Source organism: Phocoena phocoena, chromosome 20 (assembly GCF_963924675.1).
Source record: "Phocoena phocoena chromosome 20, mPhoPho1.1, whole genome shotgun sequence".
NCBI lineage: Eukaryota > Metazoa > Chordata > Mammalia > Artiodactyla > Phocoenidae > Phocoena > Phocoena phocoena.
In genome coordinates, this window is record NC_089238.1 from 45,219,940 (window position 1) to 45,224,930 (window position 4,991).

Sequence of the window (4,991 nt, forward strand, 5' to 3'; positions counted from 1 at the left end):
ATTAATCAGTCTGAGAAAAGAGGGGCAGTCTTGGGGCCTGACTCCATGCCTAGGTTCTACATTGACTGGTCTTGGTAACCTGGATTTATTCTGATCTTAACTGCTCTGTGGACTTCTGAAAACTCCTGTTCCTGCCTTGGGCTCACACATAACTCGTAGTTATAACTCAGCACTCCCAGACTCATTATTTCATTCCTTTGTCCCTCATCCTCTTCTTTGCTTCTGTGCCTTTTTTATGTTGACCCTGCTTCCAACTTTCTACACTTAGTCTTCCGTAGCAAAGGTTTTACAATACCCAAACACTTCCTGGGCTGTAGATTAGCCTCAAATGGTTTCTCTTATGTTGCCCCAGGCATGTACAGGATTACAACAGATTTCATGTTTTATATTCATTCTCATTGATAACCTCTGGTGAAAGGAACAGGGTGGAGGAGGAAAAGGGTAGAAGGGAAGCCTCTTTTGTACTACCTTGTGTATCTGTATAAATGAAAACTTTGCTTCAAAGGAAGCAAAGAGAAAAACAAACAAAAAACCCCAAACTCTCCTGAAGTGTAATTCTTTCTTTCTTTTTTCTCTTTAAAAAATAATAAATTTATTTATTTATTTTAGCCTGTGTTGGGTCTATCGTTGCTGCGCATGGGCTTTCTCTAGTTGTGGCGAGCGGGGGCTACTCTCCATTGCAGTGCACGGGCTTCTCACTGCGGTGGCTTCTCTTGTTGCGGAGCACGGGCTCTAGGCGCACGGGCTTCAATAGTTGTGGTTCGCGGGCTCTAGAGCGCAGGCTCAGTAGTTGTGGCGCACGGGCTTAGTTGCTCCGTAGCATGTGGAATCTTCCCGGACCAGGGCTCAAACCCGTGTCCCCTGCATTGGCAGGAAGATTCTTAACCACTGCGCCACCAGGGAAGCCCTCTAAGATTTTTGACAAAAATGTATTTAAAATGTGGGATGAGATAAAATTATTTTTATTGGAAAAATATTGAATCAGCTGTGATGCATTGGAATTAATATTTTGATTTTCCCAATATCTTCTGAGTTTATCAGATTAAACAAGGTATATCTTAAGTGAAAGAGTAACAGATATAATTCATTGTAATTACATAATACTCAACATTAATAATTATGTAATATAATTCTTGAAATTTTTAAAAGTATACTAGTTTACAGAAATTAAGAAAGTGAATGACTCCAATAAGAAGGCAACAAATTATTTTGCAAGTTTCCAATGATTTATTTGTGTCCAAAATGAAAAAGGAAAATAAAAAACACAAAACAAACACAAATAATGAAAGAGGAACTTATAATGAAATGATGGATCTAAGAAATGATCATTAATGATTGCTAAAACCATTAGATGAAAAGCTAATGGGGACCTTGATAATGAGTGGATACATTGAACCCACAGTTTAATACAATCAGAAAAAAGAGATACTCAGACGTTATGTACCTCCAGTGAAACAGGAAGCACACACACACCACCTATGAAGGATTCTTTTTTTTTTTTAAGTTTTATTTAGCAGCTAAAGATGACATTTTCAAAGTATATGGTTTTTGGGGGGTTTTCTTGGCTGTGCTGGCTCTTTGTTACTGCATGCGGGCTTTCTCTAGTTGTGGCGAGAGGGGGCTGCTCTTCGTTGCTGTGTGTGGGTGTCTCATTGCAGTGCCTTCTCTCTTGTTGCAGAGCACGGGCTCTAGGCACGTGGGCTTCAGTAGTTGTGGCTCGTGAGCTCAGTAGTTGTGGTGCACAGGCTTAGTTGCCCCACGGCATGTGGGATCTTCCCAGACCAGAGATCGAACCTGTGTCCCCTGCATTGGCAGGCGGATCTTAACCACTGGTCCACCTATGGAAGATTCTTGCCAAAGTATCAACTCTGAATCTGACCAGGCCTAAATATCAATTTTCAGGAAATACAGAGGCCAGGGAGAAGTAATCAGCAAAATCCAGAATGTGGAAAACCCCACAAGTAAAATGACCCAGTTTTTCAACAAACCAATTACAAGAGGAAAGAAAAACAGGAGGAAGAATCTATCACTAAGAGACAAGAGAAATATTAGCCAAAAGCAATTTGTGGGCATTGTTAGGACCTTGAATTGAAAAACCAACACTAAAACCCAAACCAAAACAAAACAAAAAGCATGTATGAGACAACCAGGGGAGATCTGAATGTTGCCTGAATACTGGATGACTTACATTTTTTAGGTGTACTGGTTTGTTTTAAAAAGAGTCCTTATATTTTAGAGCTATATATAGAGGTATTTACAGAAGAAGTGGCATGATACTTGGCATTTGCTTCAAAATAATCCAGCAGTGGTGAAGGGTGGGGGATGGAGAGCAGATAGTGGGGGCGGATAGAGATCAAACAGGATTGGCCATAGGTTGGTAAAGCTGTTGAAAGCTTGATGGTGGTCACGTAGAGATTCATTTCATTACTCTTCTAAGTTTGTATAGACTTGAACTCTTCAATAACAAAAACTAAAAGATAAATGAATAAATGAATCTAAAAAATAAACTCACTGAAGAAATACCTAATCTAGCTGTCAGCAGATAGATCACTGACACTAATCTTTTGATGATTGACCATTGGGTGGGTTTTGGCATATACCTTCAAAGGATTGATTGAGTGACATTGCTATAACAAAACTCTCTATTCCCATCAACTTGTTTATGTGAACAGTACTTGAATGTGTAGAAGCAAAATCAAGAAATAAAGGTTTATGCTGAACTTTTTCATTTTGGCAAGAGGTAATATTTATCCATGAATTCAAGAATAAACAGAAAAAAAAAAAGCCCCATCCATGCTATTAAGAGATGTGTATTTTTGGCAAATTTCTTTGTTTAATAACTGTTTGTATTATTTATCAAAATTGGTAATACTTATGTCATTTTGATCAAATGTATACTAATACCAATTATAACAACCCAATCCAGAAGAAATTTTTAATATTTGGGACCTTAGGTATCAGGAAACTAAAACAAAAACAAAAACCATAAAAAATTACACAAGGATAAAAATATGTGGGGAAATGTAATGGCAATATCGTTTTAAGGAGAGAAAGGAGTGATGTAAAATAGTGATGGCTCTTTTTTCCTGTGTGTATGAGCCATACATTCTGGTTTCTTTGTGTATCTCATAAGTGGTTTTTGGTTGTTGAAAACTGCACATTTTAAATAAGATAATGTGGCAACTCTGGAAAAATAGATAAAATATCTGATAGTTAAAGAAGAGTTTATTCATGTATTTTTACAAACAGGTGATGGGGTATCAATTAGAGCATTAGGATTGTATGGATATATTTAAAAGAATGATGTTAACAGTTTTATTTTAAATTGTCATTATTTATAATATACTGGAGAGCTGCCCTCTTAGCGCAGCCAGCAGCACATCGGGCTTATATAATGTACCGGAAGTTACATCCTTTGCAACTCTTTAAACTTCAGAAATGTTAAATATTAGCTAAAAACGAGTAGGGGGACTACTTAGGTCTTTTTTTTTTTTTTGATTTTTTTATTGAGTAAAATTCACAAAACATAAAATTAACCATTAACCTTGTTAAACTGTATAATTCAGTAGCAGTTAGTACATTTACAGTGTTGCACAACCATCACCTGTATTTCCAAGACATTTTCATCACCTCAAAAGGAAACTCTAGGGTACTTCCCTGGTGGCGCAGTGGTTAAGAATCTGCCTGCCAAGGCAGGGGATACAGGTTTGAGCCCTGGTCCAGGAAGACCCCACGTGCCATGGAGCAGCTAAGCCTGTGCGCCACAACTACTGAGCCTGCGCTCTAGAGCCCGTGCTCTGCAACAAGAGAAGCCGTGGCAATCACCACAACGAAGAGTAGCCCCTGCTCGCTACAATTAGGGAAAAGCCCGCGCACAGCAACAAAGACCCAACGGAGCCAAAAATAAATAAATAAAATAAATTTCTTTTAAAAGAAAAAAAAAAGGAAACTCTACACCCATTAAGCAATCGCTCCTCCTGGCAACCACTAATCTGTTTTCTGTTTCTATGGATTTACTACTCTGGACGTTTCATATAAATGGAATCATGCAGTATGGAACCTTGTCTAGCTTCTTTCACTTAACATGTTTTTGCTGTTTGTCCAAGTTGTAGCATGTATCAGTATTTCAGTCCCTTTTATGGTTGAATAATATTCCACTGAATGGATGTATCACATTGTGCTTATTCACTCATCAGCTGATGGACATTTGGGTTGTTTCTACCTTCTGGCTATTATGAATAGTGCTGCTATTATGAACATAGGTGTACAAGTATTTGTTTGAATACCTCTTTTCAATTCTTTTGGTTCTATACCCAGGAGTGAAGTTGCTGATAATTTTGTTTAACTTTTTGAGGAACTACCGAACTTTTCCACAGCCACTGCAACATTTTACATTTCTACCAGCAATGTATGAAGGTTCCAATTTCTCCCCATCTTTGACAACTCTTGTTATTTTCCATTTAAAGAAAGTCATGGGCTCTCCAACCCTGGCCGGGCAGGATGGCTCCCGCAATGAAGGGTGGCAAGAAGAAGAAGGTCCGGTCTGCCACCAACGAGGTGGTGACCAGAGAATACACCATCAACATTCACAAGCGCATCGTGGAGTGGGTTTCAAGAAGCGTGCCCCTCGGGCACTCAGAGAAATCTGGAAATTTGCCATGAAGGAGATGGGAACTCCAGATGTACTCATTGACACCAGGCTCAACAAAGCTGTCTGGGCCAAAGGAATAAGGAATGTCCCATACTGTATCCGTGTGCGGTTGTCCAGAAAACATAATGGAAGATTCACCAAACAAGCTCTATACATTGGTTACCTATGTACCTGTCACCACTTTCAAAAATCTACAGACAGTTAGTGTGGATGAGAACTAACTGCTGATTGTTCAATAAAGTTATAAACTGCCAAAAGAGAAAAGAAAAAAAAAAGAAAAAAGGTTATGGTTAACTTAGTGGATGTGAAGTGGTATCTCAATGTGATTTTCATTTTCATT

The 4,991-nt window shown here is 38.6% G+C and overlaps 1 pseudogene; it reads left to right on the top strand.

Annotated features, from left to right (window-relative positions):
* Positions 1–4,500: 4,500 nt before the first annotated feature.
* On the top strand, positions 4,501–4,872 carry LOC136140939 (large ribosomal subunit protein eL31-like; annotated as a pseudogene).
* Positions 4,873–4,991: the final 119 nt, after the last annotated feature.